At 41.8% G+C, this 19,705-nt stretch overlaps 1 protein-coding gene across 1 annotated transcript in view; it reads right to left on the bottom strand.

Moving 5' to 3' along the window:
* LOC127028973 (myocyte-specific enhancer factor 2C-like) overlaps nucleotides 1-16,302 on the bottom strand; it is a 159,410-nt gene extending 143,108 nt beyond the window's left edge. Inside the window, exon 1 of the mRNA XM_050914651.1 lies at nucleotides 16,226-16,302. The gene's annotated coding sequence lies outside the window, so the exon portion shown is untranslated. The remainder of the gene's footprint in view (nucleotides 1-16,225) is intronic.
* Nucleotides 16,303-19,705: the final 3,403 nt, after the last annotated feature.

The raw sequence follows: 19,705 nt of genomic DNA, 5'->3' as shown, positions 1-19,705 counted from the left end.
TGTAAGAAATCAGGAAAGGAAGGCAAGAGACCAGCATGGCTGAGTCAAGACCTGCTGGTCAAACTAAAGGGCAAGAAGGAAATGCACAGGCAGTGGAAGCAGGGACAGGTATCCTGGGAAGAGTATAGGGACGCTGCCTGGATCCCTGGATAGGGATGGGGTCAGGAAGGCCAAGGCGCAGCTGGAGCTGAACTTGGCAAGGGATGCAAAGAATAATAAGAAGGGCTTCTACAGGTATGTCAGCCAGAAAAGGAAGGTCAAAGAAAGTGTACTCCCCCTGATGAACACGACTGGCAAACTGGTAACAACAGACAAGGAGAAGGCTGAGGTACTCAACACTTTTTTTGCCTCAGTCTTCACTGGCAACCTCTCGAGTGGATGGACCACAAGGCAGGGACTGGGGGAGCAAAGTCCCTCCCACTGCAAGAGAAGATCAGGTTCGAGACCACCTGAGGAACCTGAACATACAGAAGTCTATGGGACCTGACGAGATGCATCCCAGAGTCCTGAGGGAATTGGCTGATGGAGTTGCCAAGACACTCTCCATGATATTTGAAAAGTCATGGCAGTCAGGTGAAGTCCCCGGTGACTGGAAGAAGGGAAACATTGCACCCATTTTTAAAAAGGGTAGAAAGGAGGACCCTGGGAACTACCGACCTGTCAGCCTCACCTCTGTGCCTGGGAAGATCATGGAAGAGATCCTCCTAGAAGCTATGTTAAGGCACATGGAGGACAGGGAGGTGATTTGAGACAGCCAGCATGGCTTCACCAAGGGCAAGTCTTGCTTGACCAACCCAGTGGCCTTCTATGATGGAGTGACTGCATCAGTGGCCAAGAGAAGAGCTACGGATGTTGTCTGTCTGGACTTCTGTAAGGCCTTTGACACGGTCCCCCACAACATCCTTCTCTCTAAATTGGAGAGATATCGATGTGATGGATGGACTGTTCGGTGGATGAGGAATTGGCTGGATGGTCGCATCCAGAGAGTAGTGGTCAACGGCTCAATGTCCAGATGGAGACCAGTGACGAGTGGTGTCCCTCAGGGGTCCGTATTGGGACCAGTACTGTTTAATATCTTCATCAACGACATAGTGGGATCGAGTGCACTCTCAGCAAGTTTGCAGATGACACCAAGCTGAGTGGTGCAGTTGACACACCTGAGGGACAGGATGCCATCCAGAGGGACCTGGACAGGCTTGAGGAGTGGGCCCATGTGAACCTCATGAGGTTCAACAAGGCCAAGTGCAAGGTCTTGCACCTGGGTCGGGGCAACCCCTGGTATCAATACAGGCTGGGGATGAAGGGATTGAGAGCAGCCCTGCAGAGAAGGACTTGGGGGTACTGGTGGATGAAAAGCTGGACATGAGCTGGCAATGTGAGCTCGCAGCCCAGAAAGCCAATTGTATCCTGGGCTACATCAAAAGAAGCGTGACCAGCAGGTCAAGGGAGATTGGGGAATTACAAAAGGGACCTAGGCTAGGGACCTGGCTGGTTGGATTATCGAATCCATCTTTCAAGAAAGTTTATTCCATACAATATTCGAATAAACAATTCTCAAATATTTTTATCCGGACCTGCTTCTAAAGAACTCAGATGATGCACTTTGAGAATTTCCTAGGATGTGTTTCTGCAATCTAAATGTATTTTGCTGAAAAAGAAAGAGAGAAGAGAGAAGAAGAGAGAAGAAGAGAGAAGAAAGAAAAAAGAAAAAAATGCCTTATAGAGGTCTGTTCAGCTTTATTTCAGACTAATAGCCTTACACTTGAACTGCCTTAAAGAAAGATTCTTCTCTATTCTTCACTGTATTTCTCTTTCAAATTTATTTTATCTTTGCAAGGGAAGAAGCAATGTAACTAACTCATATGAGAAAATTCTATCACTTTTGCATGTTAGTTTTCCTGGCTGAAAAATGAATAGCATTTGCATAGTTTGAAATGCTTTCAAGATGCAAGGAAGTTTAAAGGCGAGGATACTAACTGATGTTTAGTGGCTTAAATAAATGGCAGATCCCAGAACTGTTTCTTTCCAGTTTAAAACTGACAGGGGAAAAATATGACACAAACATGGATGATGGCAGAACACAATCATAAAAACTGCATTTTTTACATATTCTAAAACAAAACACCAATTCACATGACTGAGATATGCATGTTTAGATTTAACTCTCTGTATTCAGTGGAAAACAATTATTTTATGTTAGTGGGCACCTAAATTTACCATATGTTCATTGAGAAGAAGATACCAATTTTCATCACCCATATTAACTGGTAAACTTATGATTTTTTGTCGTGGTTTAACCCCAGCTGGCAACTAAGCACCACGCAGCCGCTCGCTCACTGCCCCCCCACCCCTGGGATGGGGGAGAGGATCAGGAAAAAAAACCTTGTGAGTTGAGATAAAGACAGTTTAATAGGACAGAAAGGAAGGAAAAACAATGATAATAATAATATGACAATAGTAATACTAAAAGAATTAGACTATACAAAGCAAGTGATGCACAATGCAATTGCTCACCACTCGTTGACCGATGCCCAGTTAGTTCCTGAGCAGCGATTCGCCCCTCCCAGCCAACTCTCCCCAGTTTATATACTGGGCATGATGCCATATGGTATGGAATAGCTCTTTGGCCAGTTTGGGTCAGCTGTCCTGGCGGTGTCCCCTCCCAGCTTCTTGTGCCCCTCCAGCCTTCTTGCTGGCTGGGCAGGAGAAGCTGAAAAATCCTTGACTTAGGATAAACACTACTTAGCTACAACTAAAAACATCAGTGTGTTATCAACATTATTCTCATACTAAATCCAAAACCCAGCACTATACCAGCTACTAGGAAGAAAATTAACTCTGTCCTAGCTGAAACCAGGACATTTTTGATTGCAAAATCACTTTTATTTCTCTTCAAAACTTGCTTAGAGGAACAAGTGTCTAGGAAATCCACTGCTTTTCTTGAAAGTCTTAGAATAACAGGCAATATTTCTGATGTCACCATTAAATTGATCTCATACTTTAAAATGTACAGAAGTGCTCTCAGCCTTGGCTGCTTCTGTATCTGTATAAGACTGTACCTGACAGTTCAAATATACAGCTGGGGCCCGTAAGTTATATTTTGTCACATTGATGCTGGGTACTTTATTGAAAATTACACCATCTGTGGCGGGTTGACCTTGGCTGGCTGCCAGGTGCCCACTAAGCTGCTCTGTCACTCCCCCTCCTCAGCTGGACAGGGGAGAAAATATGACGAAAAGCTCGTGGGTCGAGATAAGGACAGGGAGATCACTCAGCAATTACCGTCACGGGCAAAACAGACTCGACTTGGGGGAAAAAAAAAAATTTTAATTTATTACCAGTCAAATCAGAGTAGGGTAATGAGAAATAAAACCAAATCTTAAAACACCTTCTCCCCACCCCTCCCTTCTTCCCAGGCTCAGCTTCACTCCCGACTTCTCTACCTCCTCCTCCCCAAGCAGTGCAGGGGGATGGGGAATTGGGGTTTCGGTCACGAAACACACGTTGAACACACGTTCATCACACATTGTTTCTGCCACCCCTTCCTCCTCAGGGGGAGGACTCCTCACACTCTTCCCCTGCTCCAGCGTGGGGTCCCTCCCACAGGAGACAGTCCTCCACGAACTTCTCCAATGTGAGTCCTTCCCACGGGCTGCAGTTCTTCACGAACTGCTCCAGTGTGGGTCCTTTCCATGGGGTGCAGTCCTTCAGGAACAGACTGCTCCAGCATGGGTCCTCTCCATGGGGCCACAGTTCCTGCCAGAAAACCTGCTCCTGTGTGGGCTCCTCTCCACAGGCCACAGGTCCTTCCAGGAGCTTGCTCCAGCATGGGCTCTCCATGGGCTGCAGCTTCCTTCAGGGCATATCCACCTGCTCCAGCGTGGAGTCCTCCACAGGCTGCAGGGGGACAGCCTGCCTCACCATGGTCTTCCCCACAGGCTGCAGGGGAATCTCTGCTCTGGTGCCTGGAGCACCTCCTCCCCCTCCTTCTTCCCTGACCTTGGTGTCTGCAGAGTTGTTTCTCTCCCATATTCTCACTCCTCTCCCCAGCTGCTGTTGCACAGCATTTTTTACCCCTTCTTAAATATGTTATCACAGAGGTGCCACCAGCATCGCTGATGGGCTCAGCTTTGGCCAGTGGTGGGTCCATCTTGGAGCTGGCTGGAACTGGCTCTATCCAACATGGGGGCAGCTTCTGGCATCTTCTCACAGAAGCCGCCCCTGCAGCCCCTCTGCTACCAAAACCTCGTGACGTAAACCCAATACATCCTCCCATCAAAAAAAAAAAAAAAAATTATACTGTTGTATGATATAAATCTAATATAATTGAATGGGGTTTTTTTCAGGTATTCATGAGTTACAAGGCTAGATCAAACTTGTAAGAAAAGGACACTATATTTCAGTCTTTACCACTCCAAGCTCTGTTTCAATATTTTATGCACATAAATTCCTTTCCAAAGGTACTGGTCATCCACATCTACAATCAAAACTGCAAAGTGCACACATGCCTTGCACATTTGAAAACTGGCCTAATACATTTTTCTTGCTTATACAGCATTAAAATAACCAGGAACAATTACAAAATGTGACAATTTAACTATTCTTTAAGGACTATAATGAGCGAGCATGTCTCAGACTAGTCTTTTTCATTTTATTTGGCTGTGAGGTACTTCAGGATATTTCAAATACTTCTATAGTTGCATTTATTGCCTACTTCCTAGGTCTGAATTTTGGAAATACTATCCTACCAAAACTTTTTAAATTCCCATTTGAGTCCCATAATACATTGTTGAAAAGTTAGTGTAATGTACATGGGAAACAAAAGGGGAGAAAAAAGGAAAATGTACTCTACGTATGATATTAACTTTTCAAAATACAGCTAGACAAAGCTAGAGAAAGAGAAAATTGAAATGTGCTTTGCAGTGTCCATTAAGATGAAACATCTCAATTTACAGGAGTTTCCTGTCTGATTATAACACACACAAAACTAAATACATAAATATTAATTTTATTAATTTTATGAAAGCAATGAAAAAACAATGATTACATTTATGGGGGACTCATTAGTGTTTTATTATGTGAAACACTAGGAGGCATCATTTGGGTAAAAAAGTTCTTTTTCTAAAAAAAGGTAAGAAATTAGCATAGACGTAATCATCTTGGAAGGTTAATACTTTCAAATGTTAAAGGATTGTGTTGGGTTTGTGTAGCAGGGGAGGGGCTACAGGGGTGGCTCCTGTGAGAAGCTGCTAGAAGCTTCCCCGGCTCCAACCCGGACCCGCCTCTGGCCAAGGCCGAGCCAATCAGCAACGGTGGTAGCGCCTCTGGGATAGCATATCTGAGAAGGGGAAAAGACTGCTGAGGAAGAGGAGGAGTAGTGGGATGTGAGAGAAACAACTATGCAGACATTGGCGTCAGTGAAGAAGGAGAGGGAGGAGGTGCGGGGGAGCAGAGATTCCCCTGCAGCCCGTGGTGAGAGGGCAGGCTGTCCCCCTGCAGCCCGTGGAGGCTAACGGTGGAGCAGAGATTCCCCTGCAGCCCGTGGAGGACCCCACGCCGGAGCAGGTGGCTGGGCCCGGAGAAGGCCGTGGCTCTGTGGGAAAGCCCACGCTGGAGCAGTTTGTGGAGGACTGCAGTGCGTGGAAAGGACTCGCGTTAGAGAAGCTCATGGAAGGCTGACCCCCGTGGGAGGGACCCCACGCTGGAGCAGGGGAAGAGTGTGAGGAGTCCTCCCCCTGAGGAGGAAGGAGCAGCAGAGACAATGTGGGAGGAACTGACCGCAACCCCCATTCCCGTCCCCTGCGCCGCTGAGGGGGAGGAGGTAGAGGAATCGGGAGCAAAGCTGAGCCCGGGAAGAAGGGAGGGGTGGGGGGAAGGTGTGTTTTTAAGATACGGTTCTATTTCTCATCATCCTACTCTGAGTTGGTTGTTAGCAAATTAAACTGATTTCTTTTCCCCCAAATCGAGTCTGTTTTGCCTGTGACCATAATTGGTGAGTGATCCCTCCCTGCCCTTGTCTTGGCTCACAAGCCCTTTTGTTGTATTTTCTCCTCCCCATCCTGCCTGGGGGGGAGGAGTGAGCGAGCGGCTGCGTGGTGCTTTGTTGCCGGCTGGGCCTAAACCACGACAAGGATATACATTATAACTAAATCATGCAAATAGCCAAAAGTCTATATTCTCTTTGATATGAATAAAGGACAACATTTAATTTGCTAACTTTCAAACCAGAGTACTATGTTCACAGATGCAACACAAAGTGCAGTTGTACATTATATTACATTTTAAAATATAACAGAATAGTCCTAAACTAAGATAACTTACTTGTTCCTCAATATTATACTTTTTGATAAAACTGCAAAATACTGATGCCTGCTGTCTTTTATGCACTGTCTCCTGAACATATGCTCTTAATAGGGTAAGTGCTGTGAATTTCATACAGTCCCAGACACTGTCAAGAACTTCTAATTGCTATTGTGGGATATCATCTAGGCAAAGCTGTTTTTAAAAATCCCAGGATAATTTTAAATGTATTTTCCAAAAGTGGTGAATAAACAGTGCTACAAGTGGCTCTTCCTTTTAGCATTGAGTCATACAAAACCAGCAATGTCAAAATTGAATTTTCCTTGCTTCAGATTGCATTTAACAATGATTAAGCAACAGAGTTATAGTTGTCTTATTGTGCTGGTTTTGGCTGGGATAGTTAATTTTCTTCACAGTAGCTAGTATGGGGCTGTGTTTTGGATTTGTGCTGAAAACAGTGATGATAACACAGGGATGTTTTAGTTACTGCTGAGCAGTGCTTACACAGAGTCAAGGCCTTTTCTGCTCCTCACCCCACCCCACCAGCGAGGAGGCTGGGGGTGCCCAAGAAGCTGGGAGGGGACACAGCTGGGACAGCTGACCCCAACTGCCCAAAGGGATATTCCAGACCATAGGACGTCAGGCTCAGCATATAAAGCTGGGGGAAGAAGAAGGAAGAGGGGGATGTTCAGAGTGATGGCGTTTGTCTTCCCAAGTAACCGTTATGCGTGATGGAGCCCTGCTTTCCTGGAGGTGGCTGAACACCTGCCTGCCCATGGGAAGCAGTGAATGAATTCCTTGTTTTGCTTTGCTTGTGCACATGGCTTTTGCTTTCCCTATTAAACTGTCCTTATCTCAACCCACAAGTTTCTTTCTCACTTGTACCCTTCTGATTCTCTCCCCCATCCCACTGTGGGGGGAGTGAGTGAGCGGCTGTGTGGGGCTTAGTTGCTGGCTGGGGTTAAACCATGACACTTATAAATTAATCAATTGAAATTGAAATGTGCCTTGCCATGCTACAGCAATCAGCTTTTATCTCTGCCTAATGAAAATGACATGTGAACTTCCTAATCCTTCTTTTGTAAGGCACATAAGACTTTGTCACTGTTGGTTTTGTGAATCACCTCTATAAACTGTTCTGATTTCCTAAAGATGACAGAACCTGATGAACAAACAAGGTCTACTGCACTGCAATCAATGGGACTGTGAGATTAAGGTGGAGGACTGAAGACATTAGCTTTTAATCACCTGTCCACATGCAACATAGACCATCAGTTCTGAGGTCAGAGGACCCAAGTAATTCCTGTATTTTAAAAATAGAAAAATTAAAAAATTGGAGGTTTGTGTGTGTGTCAATTTTTCACTTGCACCATGAGTGGTATTTATTAACCAGACTTCTTTTAAGCACATTTTGCGTTTGAAATAAGATGCAAAACTGTATTTTCAAAACTTCCATATACTAGAGTACTATTCCTATTAAGCATAACGTTTTCTAGCTGTGCTGAATTACATATACATTTTTTCTACTTTGTACATATCTAAATTGCTACAGAGCCTAAATGTGGACATAGAAAAATATATATGTTAGTATCATACAGTAAGATTTAAAAAGCTTAAAATACATCACAAAAATAACTGCTTTGGTTATTCTTCAAAATGCTGAAGCAGAGACTATAAACTTTTTGAAATTATATGGTACCTTATTTATGTTCATCTTTATAATCAGTGTTTTCAAAGGAATTTCATTGCATCTTATTTGATTTTTGGGTAAATTATGTAATTTAGAATAATGATGTCTAACAGGTAAAAATAGTCTACATATCATAAAACAAATGATCATTCTTTCAAGCACCTGGTTCATTACTTCTTGCTCAATGAAACATATAAATACTCCTTAGCTCTCTGTGAAGATGAACTGAAATATTTTGCTGAACAATAAACCTGTTACAAAGAAAAGTAAAATAAAAAGAAACAAAACTGGCAAAAGTATTGAATTCACAACTCTTGCTCAGTTCCTATGTTTCTATGTAGTTATATTTACCTACTAAATAGTGAGTTACTCTACTATGAAAGTCTTTCAGAGGAAAACTTTTGGAAAAATCTTCAGAAAGTTTCATTTATCTTTGTCTACAATGCATTACTAGTTTTAAAAAAAAAAACCAAACCCATTTAAGATAGATATCTCTGTTTTTGAATATACATGTTGCAGGTACACAGATAAAGAGACTTTATAAAAAAGAATACTATATAGAGTTCTAAGAAAAACTCTCTGACTCCTATAATGAAAGAAACTTCACAGTAGGAAAGTATTTGTATGATTATCCTTATGACACTCCAAAATTAGTAGCTCATGAACATAATTCTGAAAGATTTCATCTCACACACTGTTCATCATATAGTACCAATTTCTACAAGGCTCTTTTTAAGCCTAATTTCCTTTTTTTTTTTTTCTTGGTCAAGTAATCTTTAGAGTACACAAACATTTGACTACTGCATTCATGTATAAGAAATCAAAAGTGACATTCTTTTCATCTCTATCCTAAGAAAACTGTGGGACAGGCACAAGGTTTAGGTCTTCTAGGGGCCTGATCCTGTAAATCATTATTCATATGACCTGTCCATTTTCACACAAATAGTCTCAGTTGTCAGTGGGACTAGTTGTGTAAGTGCTATTTGCATGAAAGAAGGTTTTTGTGTTCAGGCCCTAGAATTTTCTTCTGATGTTATCTATGTAAGGTATATTAGTAAAAATATGTATATATATATCAAGATTTTAAAATAAAAGGATACATACTACAAGGAACGTAGACACTTTGAATTAAGGGCTGTTCTCTTAATTTCTTACTCAAAGAAATTTTCCATTGCTTCCGAAGGGACTTAAGAGTGAGCAGAGACTTCACTATCAGACCCAATATGAATTATGTGTTCATGAATGTAGAAAGAATAATACATATGAAATGTAATATAATACAGGTATTTTAATAAAACTGATAAAGTAAGAAAATCTTGCGGATTTTTTACTTCATGTTAGGTTCCTAGAATCGTGTAATAAAAATAATTTACAAAATAACAAATCCCCAAAGTGGTCAATTGCCTGAGTGTTTGAACTGGAAATCAGTATGCAATACAAAGGTTAAAACAGGTTCATAGGTGGTTATATTTCCATGCTCTGCCAAGCCTCTAGGGATTAGTTATTATACTCCATGTAAACATCTTTACTCTTCAAACACAATATTCTGGAAAGTGCCAGTAAAAAGAAAACTAGTCACATTTTCTTCTAACATAATTGGTTTACCATCCATTTTTTTATAGTTCTTTTAAAGTAAAGATATGAAACTAAGACATTTGCCATTAAGCTGATACACGCTAGGAAAAATGCATTATGTGTCAAAACAATGCTTTTCTGACCACTAGTAAAATACTGACAAAGTGCCTTTCTCTGCTTAATTCTCTTAAATATTTAGTCTTAAGATGTGTATTACAGTATTCAGTTTTAGGATACAGTTATTTACAAATTATAATTATTATATACAAAGGAAGAAAATAGAACTCTTCTATAAAAGATAATGTTTAGGTTCCCACAGTGATTCATTAAGTTTTGCTTTGCACTGTGCTGCTTTTTTTAGAAAAGGAATCATAGAATCATAGAATGGTTTGGGTTGGAAGGGACCTTTAAAGATCATCTAGTTCAACCCCCCTGCAATGAGCAGGGACATCTTCAACTAGATCAGGTTGCTCAGAGCCCCGTCCAACCTGACCTTGAATGTTTCCAGGGATGGGGCATCTACCACCCCTCTGGGCAACCTGTTCCAGTATCTCACCATCCTCATCATAAAGAATTTCTTCCTTATGTCCAATCTAAATCTCCCCTCTTTTAGTTTAAAACCATTACCCCTTGTCCTATTGCAACAGGCCCTACTAAAAAGTCTGTCCCCATCTTTCTTATAAGCCCCCTTTAAGTATTGGAAGGCCACTATAAGGTCTCCCTGGAGCCTTCTCTTCTCCAGGCTGAACAACCCCAACTCTCTCAGCCTTTCCTCATAGGAGAGCTGTTCCAGCCCTTTGACCATCTTTGTGGCCCTCCTCTGGACCTGCTCCAACAGGTCCATGTCTTTCCTGTACTGAGGACTCCAGAGCTGGACTTGTTTTGTTTTTCAAGCTGACAGAAGGTCACACTAAGTTTTATGGAAAATATATGTATTACAGTTACATAATGCACCAATAGTCTTAAAAGTTTCATTTACATTAAACTTTATCTTAGCACATAAGTAACTGTACCACAACTAACCAGTTTTGTAAGGCTGATTAGCTCTACTCATTCATGATAAAAAATGTAAAAATTACTTAAAGTACTATGTAAAGACCAAAGCATACTATTCCAAAAGAGGTTCACAGCATATGACTTAAATCCCCACAATATAAGGAGTCTTTCCATCTCAAATTTACGTATTCAAATGAAAGATGCACAAAGTTAAACACTTACAAGCATGCATTACCTAAACTCAAGAACTTAAGAGCCTATGATACAATGAAGTTTAAGAGCATTTCATTCTTAAACTGGATTGCTTCCTTAGTCTGATAAATCAGGGTACAAGCACTACAAGGTCATACCATTTGGTGAACTATTAAAACCAAATAAGCTTCAAACACTTCATAATATCAAGCATACAAATGAGGCGAACTAACTTTATCAAAGTTTAAACACATGACATTCATAGGGACAAGTCTGCAGTAATTTGACTAGCCAGTGATTTAGCTATGTTACATGTCTGAAAAGTTACTTTTAAGTAATTGACAGTGCAATCATACACTTAAAAAGTCTGCAAGCAACCTCAATCCCAGTCCACATACACTGACTGATACATTCTTCAAACACAATAGGAAATGTACGATGCCCACTATATTTTATTTCAGCGATGAATTTCACATGTACTTACATTATAAACATTTAGCTGTTCGGATGATCAGACTAATTCTTGAGATATTTTCCTTTCTTAGGAAAAAATAAAAAAATCCCTTTACTTCTTCCAGCCTTAAATATTCACCACCTGGTTCAACATGCAGTCTCCTTTAATCACACACACAACCTTCAAAGTCAATCCAATAAGCAGTCAGAAGATGTCTGGTGTGTGTGTGTATGTGCGCGCGTGTGTGTGCAGCAATGAGGGAGGAGAAAGTGGCTGAGCTGTCGGTCGGATTAAAAGTAACCGGACTCGTCCTGGAAGCATCCAGGAAGGAAGTGACAGCAAGCAAATGGGAAAAGGTGAGCAGCTCACAGCCTTTGTAACATCGCGGAGGGGAAGGGGGGAAGGCAAGGAAAGGGATTCAAACTACATGCCTGATGAGGTGTCTTTTTCTGCTTCGCTCCCTCTTCCTCCCTTTTCTTCCTTCTCTGTGTCTCAATTTCTCTCTCTTCCACAATCCCAAATGAATGACTCTCCTCCTGAGCTGGAGAAATAATCAGTTCCAGTCTTGCAAAAAGGAGGCGGGATCAGATCCCGAAAGCATTTTAATAAAACAAACATAGAGCAGCAGCAGCAGCTGCTCCTTTTCTTGCCCCTCCAGTCTAAACTAGCTTGAAAAATGGCTCTACTACACTACTTTAATTATGTATATGGTATGCAGAATAAATCACTGAACATCAGCACCTCAATCAAGCACTTTTAAAATTATCATTGCATCTTGGGTGAATCAATCTTTCCATTCCTGACATTTTGCTAATTTTAGTTTTACAGTAGGGGTGATGGCATGGCAATACACAAACCTAATGACAATCCTTTATTACACAGAGCAAAGACAACACGTCCAGTCAGTGAATATTTTCCCCCTTCTGGTGAGGTACAGTAGCATGAGGACATAGGATCACTGCAAGAACTGGGAGAAAATTACAGTCTGAGTCAGCTCAGACACAGGCAAAGCAATTGCTGCATGCTGAATTAGTGAAACAAGAAAGGCTGCCCAGTATCCTACAGTGGCAGCACTGACCAAAAGAGTCTATGCTGTCTGCATGTGAGACGTTATGGGGTGGAGGGGCTTTGAAATATCCTTAAATGTTGCAACCCTTAAATGCCCACAATCATCTGCTTCCATGCTCCGCAGGCACATTGCTCTGCATCAATACATTCTGTGCTTTATGTGCAGGGACACACAGAAAGGTACCCGGGTGAAATCGAAGATGCTGGCAATCATTAAGGGAAGGGAAGGCACGAAAAGTGGGTGGTGCTGTGCAACCCCTGCAAGCAACAGAGCCTCAATCATCACCGTTATCATCTCAGTGGTAGGGGCTGTCAGGCCAGCAACAACTTCATCATTTTGGAAACATTTCCACAGCAGAACTGGGCAGTTGGCGTTAGGTATTTTTAGCCCTGTCCTGGTTTTGGCTAGGACAGAGTTAATTTTCTTCCTAGTAGCTGGTATAGTGCTGTGTTTTGGATTTAGTAGGAGAAGAATGTTGATAACACCCTGATGTTTTCAGTTGTTGCTAAGTAGTGTTTATCCTAAGTCAAGGATTTTTTCAGCTTCTCCTGCCCAGCCAGCAAGAAGGCTGGAGGGGCACAAGAAGCTGGGAGGGGACACCGCCAGGACAGCTGACCCAAACTGGCCAAAGAGCTATTCCATACCATATGACATCATGCCCAGTATATAAACTGGGGGAGTTAACTGGGAGGGCGGATCGTGGCTCGGGAGCTAACTGGGCATCAGTCAGCGGGTGGTGAGCAATTGCATTGTGCATTGTGCATCACTGGTGGGTTTTTTTTTGTTGTTTGTTTGGTTTTTTTTTCCCTTCCTCCCCCTCCTTTTTGTTATATTCCTTTTCATTACTATTATTATTATTGTATTTCATTATTACTATTGTTAGTATTATATTTTACTTTAGTTATTAAACTGTTCTTATCTCAACCCACGAGTTTTACTTTTTTTTTCCCCCTCTTTCCTCCTCCTCACCCCACTGGGAGGGGGAAGGGGGAAGCGGCTGCGTGGTGCTGAGTTGCTGGCTGGGGTTAAACCACGACAGCCCCCATGACATTTCCTACCCCATCTCCTTGTACCTTTATTGGGCTCTTTCTCCAGAGCCCTCAGTCTGTAAAGCAACCTAACTTCCCAAACTCATTAGGCTTTATATTCAATTGCTGGTGAGTTCATCCCAACACACTGTGCAAGAAGCAGTACCACACAGAGCAGAAACAATCCTGATGGCAAAGTTTGGGGCAAATAAGCAACTACATTCAGCAAACAGGAATGCTGATTAGATAAAATCCTGTTTACTTCATTGCACAGGTCCAAATCATAGCCTACTGTCTGAGATGGTCTATTGTCAGACTTATCCACAGAAATGCAGTATTCCCAACACACTGTATTCCCAACACACTGTATAAAAGAACAGGATGTTTTTTATATGTTCATTTGCTTTTATAACCAGATTGAAAGGACTGTACTGCATGTGAATTTGAATCCAAAATAAGCACATGTAATAATGAGTAAAACTGGACTTTGCATATACTTGTTTTAATTTTTATGTAGATAGCCAACTTTTACAATCCTTTGAGAGTAGCAGGAGACTTTATAAAGGCACAGACCATTATTTTTATGATAGATTACAGTACTGGAAATAGGAAGAGCACATATGATAAAACTAAAAGTGAATTCAGACAACAGTGATAAATTTATATTTGTTTTATTTTAATATGAGTTCTTGGTCTTGCGGTCTTTTTCCCCATAAACATCTCATTGGGCCTCTGACCTACTTCTAAAGTTCCTTATTTGACAATGAATAAATGCCTTTTAAATTTAACTATAATTCTTAAAACATGGATGTTCCAAGCATGGTCAGAGCAAAATGAGGCTAATGGAGTTCTAAAATGCAGCCTGCAATTGTTCTCAACTCAGATCCCTAGAGAGTACCTTTTACTGACTACAGGTCTAGACAACTCTTAATGGACAGAGTTACATTCTATAAAATACACCCACTACAACAATAACAATAATACTGATGTGCCTAGAACCATGAGGCAGCCAGATATGAACCAAACACATTGTAAATGGTGGTGAGAAGCATATATGCTTGACAGTGTCAGCAGTGAAGCCCAATATACCATTGGGAAAGAAATACTTTCTCAGCCCCAGGTTTGGCATGAAGCACAGCAGGAAAGGAATATGGAACAGTTACATGGGTTGTACCCTTGCCTCTTCTGCAGACAGTTTTGGTCTCCTAGCATGGCACCCAACTTTCCAGTAATATTAATATTTTCTTAGTGGCAAAAATAGAAAATTGTGTTAAGACTTCACACTTTTGTGCTCTAATTGAAAATTACTGTCATCTGCTTTATTTTGTGCAGGATATAAAGGTTTTCAGGTTTCTGGCTAGTTGATAAAACAGCCCTTCAACTGGCAAGACAGAACTTGAGTACTATCTTAGCTTAAAAGAAATTATTAGAGTAGGCAAATGTTTCAGAAAATAACATATACAGCAGTTTAACACATCTACTACATCTCCATGTGGGTTTTTGTGGCCTAATCTTTAAATAGTTGTGACCTTCACATACTAGAGTATCTTAAAGCCATGCCAAGTTTTTGTCATGAGTACAATTCATCAAATCCATGTAAAGAACATCTCGATTTTTAAAGCAGAGTTCAGATGCTAGATGGACAAACAGATATGAGGGAAGTGATCATGCTTTCTCACTCATCTCAGGGTTAGATAAGGCATGAATATCTTATGAAGTGTTTAGGATCTTTTGCTATTTTGATGCATTTAATTTTAAAATCTGGAATAATTTCAAACAGTGAAAAACCTTTGTTATGGTATCTGTACTTGTACTGATGCTCCACAAATGGACCCTTTTTGAATTTCTTGCAGGACAAATCTACTCTTTTGGATGTTGACAGTTCATATGTAGGTCTGCTGACAAAACTATTTTTTTCTTATTCCACCACTTAAGGCATACACTATTTTAAACAATGAGGCATTAGTCAAAATGTAATATTATAAAATCAGATCCCCAAAGTTTTATCAGAGAGTGAAGTGTGTCCAAGTATCTCTCTCCCTTACAAGTGTATCTCAAGGTGGGCTTGGAAAATATTCCTTTGAAGATGATTATCAAAGTCCACTTTTATTCTTTTGTGGATGCTGAACATATCTTTCCCTTAGGAGAAATGAGATTGCCAACTTACATCATTTAATGACATTTAAACTGAAAAGCACTACAGTTACTATGAAATGATCCACCTTCTTTGCATCTTAACCCTGGTGTTTAAAGGTGTTTCTGTTCAGCCCCACTCCATGCCTCGCTCTCTTCCACCACCTTGCTATCTTGTAAGAGCAATACAGTATAACACTTCTTCCCATGTCTGTTTGCTTTTAAACTTGGCCCACGCTGGGTGCAGCGCTTGAAATGAGCTTTACAAAATTATTTAAAAGTGAGCTGGGGCAGTTGCCACAGCAACCCACCCTGAGAGAAATCAAGGCTATAGATTCATCTACCCCACAAGATTATTCAAGAGTACTGTATCTGCTCTTCATTCATTCAGAATTTTCCATTAATCCATATGCTTTTATAATGAACAAAAGATATAAATACAGATATAATTTCAAAGAGAATAGGATATATATTCCAGGAACACAATTTAAATGCTTTATAAACCATTGCAAACAGCTGAAATGTACATGATTCTTTGCAAAATCATTTAATTGCAAAAATTTGCAAGGTAGGCACAGCTGTCACATGAACTTTAAATAAAATGGCATGCCATTACTAAAATGGTGTTATATACATCAAGCAATGATTACAGAAAGCCTTTGTCACAGGTGTACCTGTAAGTACATAATACAACAGAGCTTGCTCTCCAGGCTTTGCATTTGACATTAAATCTGAAAACAATAAATAGGACTTTGTAATATTAAATGCAATAAATATTAAATACTCACCACATACACCCTCTTTATTGTCAAAATCATCTGCCTCCAATGCTTTACTTAATCTTTTTCATAGTAGTTACTTCACAATTTACAATTGTTGTTTGGCACCTTAGATGTTTAAAAGCACAAAAGTAGTATATTATTTAAATGCAAACCTATAGTACTTAAATATATTTAAAGATATTTATAAAACAATTTATATAAAAAGAATATGAATCTTTACTGGTATGCGCTTAGGCCTAAAAAGAATATCACTTGTAAGTAACTTTAAGTTTTCAGAATCTGTAATAAACTCCATCTGAATTCTACTTTAGGGATGCTACACTATCAATAAAATTATAAAACTATTGATCTTGGACTGTACTAATCTTCCAATAGGTACTTAGAAAATTATTTATGCTTTTATGCACTTTTTGGAAAATGTAGTTGACATTGTTTGATAAATGTCAATTTAAAAGACTGCCAAATGCTAAAATGTTAAAGCTTGGAATATTAATTTATTCCTTCTTTTAAAAACTATTGTGTGTTCTGCAGCTACCCAAGGAAGTTTCTCCTCAAGCCTGCCTCTAGGAATGCAACACTGAGTATCATCAGGTGAATCTTTTTAATTGAAATACCCATTTTTTGTTGTGGAAAGGGTGTCCTTATGTAAATCCAAACAAACTACTTCGCACTACAATATAATAGGTGGCTATACTGATAGTTGCTGTTTGGAGAAGTGACCACTGTAGTCTCTATCTTGACCTCTTGTAGCCTGAAAATATTTTGCCTCTATATTGATATTTTTTTAAAGTTTCACACTTTTTTTTAAATTAAAAAAAAACCCAAAACAACAGCTTGAGGATTCCAGTTCAGTGAGATTTGGGAAGGAGTGGCTAATAGGAAGGACACATGAAGGCACAGCGAGTAAGTAATACAGAAGTAGGTAAGTTGCTCTCTCTTGAGACCCCTCTGCTAAACACAGTGCAGCCCAACGGCCAACGCGAGCCGGGTGCCCCCCACACGGGGGGCATTGCCTGAGACTCCACCGGGGCCGGGAAGTGTTGTGGTGGGGCATCGCCACCCCGGTAACTGGCGGTGGGTCCAACTTTGCTCCGTTAGCACCACCAGACCCTCCCGGTCGGGGGGGCAGAGTCGCCGATGGCTCCCTGCCGCGTGTGCGACCGCGGGGAGTGGAGGGCAGGCTTCGGGTGCTGGCTGCCTGGAGACCGTGGGAACGCGTGAGGGTGTCACGAGCACGGCACACAACCACGACACCCTTTGACTGCGGGAGAGAGACGCCTGCGCGGGTTTGGAGGGAGTGCGGAGAATGGCGCCGCCGCCCCCTGATGAGGAGGGAGCGATGCGGGGCAGTACCTGCGGACCGAGCAACAGGAGTGCCGAGGGCGGCGCTGTGCAGCCAGAGCAGGGAGGTTAGCTGCCACTTGTGTGCGAGAGCGACCTGCGGCCGGGGGAGGGCAGGGAGGGGAGAGCTGTCTCAGCTCTGGGGTGGCCGTCACCTGCTCACCGGCGACACCCTGGCACACAGGCCGCTCGGTACCCCGCGGGTCGGTTCCTGCTCCGTGCCTGTGTCCCTGTTCGTGTCTCTGCGGGCCAGGGGAGCCTCGGACGTCAGTGCTCCCCTGAGCTGCAAGGAGGTTACAAGTAAGCAACTACTCACAGACATTAAAAGCAGTTTGCCAGGCTGGAGGCCTGGATTCAGCCCCAGCTAAAGGTTGGCTCTGTGAAAATCTAGAGGTGATCAGCAACCTTAATTCTGCTCTGTATTTCAGTATAATACTGTTCCCCAAGTTACCCATAGTAGTAACCTGATATTTGGGGGAAAATGTAAGCTAAAGACTGACCTAGTGATGTATACAGCTTCTGAGGAAAAAAAAGGAGAGCGGTTGTTGCATAGGCTGTGATGATAGAAAGATTGCAGGGGGAGAAGAGCAGGAGGATGTGCCACTGTTAGTCCCGACAGCCCCACCTCCATACAAAAATAGTGCCGGACAATCGCCAATCGATCCTAATTTACAATCGGGCAATGAGAACTTTAGCCCCATTTCCAGCCGGACTAGAGGGTATGCTCAACCAGTTGTACAGGCTCCCCTGAGGCAGGCGGTAGGACCAGAAGGACTGCCGGTTTTTATACATGTTCCATTCGCTACCTCTGACCTGTTAAATTGGAAACAATCTGTTGGATCCTACAAGGGAAACCCTGATGGAGTACATCAACTATTAGAAGCTATAATGTTAACACATAATCCCAACTGGGGAGATATACAGGCTCTGCTAAATACATTCTTTGCGGCAGAGGAAAAGAGAATGGTGATTGAAAGGGCCAGGGAAGAAGGGGGAAGGAGAAACAGGCAAGAAGATTCTGAGGAGTTCCCACCTACTAAAAGGGACCCAGAATGGGATCCTAATGGGGGAGGAACGAGGGCTCAACTGAAGCAGTATCAGCAGCTGATACTCTATGGGGTTCAGCATGGAGTGCCTAAACCGAAGAATGTGTCTAAGCTTTATGAGGTAAGGCAGGGTCCGGAGGAAAATCCATCTGCCTTTTACGAAAGGCTATGTGAGGTAGCTAGAAAATGGATGGACTTGAATCCGGACGATGAGGCACATCAGAGGATGTTCAACATGTTGTTTATTGGGTAGTCAACTCGGGATATAAGGAGAAAGTTGCAGAAAGTTGATGGAGCTGGGGGAATGTCGATCTCACAATTGATAGAAATAGCATATAAAGTTTATAACAATCGAGATGAGAGGGAAAGAAAAGAAAAACAGAACAAAATGAAGTTGCGAGCATCTTTGCTGGCAGTGGCAATAAATGGAAATGATGTCAGAGGGAAGGGTAGAGGAAGAAGTAAAGGAAGAGGAGGATGCGGTGGAATAATGCAGGGAAGAGGTCCGCAAAACTGAACCCTTGAGGGCTAAATCAGTGTGCGGTCTGTAAACAGGAGGGACACTGGAAAAATGACTGCCCGAAACGAAAGGGCCAAAGGAACGGGATCATGCAGAAAATGCTAATCTTATTATGTTAGAAGATTCAGACAATGAATGAAGGGGACTGGGGGAGAACATTAAAATCTTCCCAGCTGATCCCCTGGTTCCAGTTAAACTGGGGAACGAGACCATAGATTTTTTAATTGACAGTGGGTCTACTCATTCAGTGGTCACCACTTGTAAAGGACCTCTGAGTAAAGTAACTATACCTATTGTTGGGGCAAAGGGAAAAAGAATGTTAAGGCCTTTTTTACAACCAATGGAATGCACAATTGGGGGAGCTAAATTAATTCATGAGTTTCTATACATGCCAGAATGCCCCCTACCTTTGTTGGGATGAGATTTACTATGCAAACTAAATGCACAAGTAACCTTTTCTGAGAATGCTGTACAGCTCCATATCCCGCCTGAAACCACCTGGAGAGCTCAGATCTGCTTGCTGACAGATGAAACATCAGAAGAATCCGAAGAGAATATTCCAGATGCTGTATTAAATGC

Source organism: Gymnogyps californianus, unplaced genomic scaffold, assembly GCF_018139145.2.
Source record: "Gymnogyps californianus isolate 813 unplaced genomic scaffold, ASM1813914v2 HiC_scaffold_53, whole genome shotgun sequence".
Lineage (NCBI taxonomy): Eukaryota > Metazoa > Chordata > Aves > Accipitriformes > Cathartidae > Gymnogyps > Gymnogyps californianus.
Note: the sequence above shows the minus strand (reverse complement) of the source record. Positions and strands in the feature narration are given on the sequence as shown.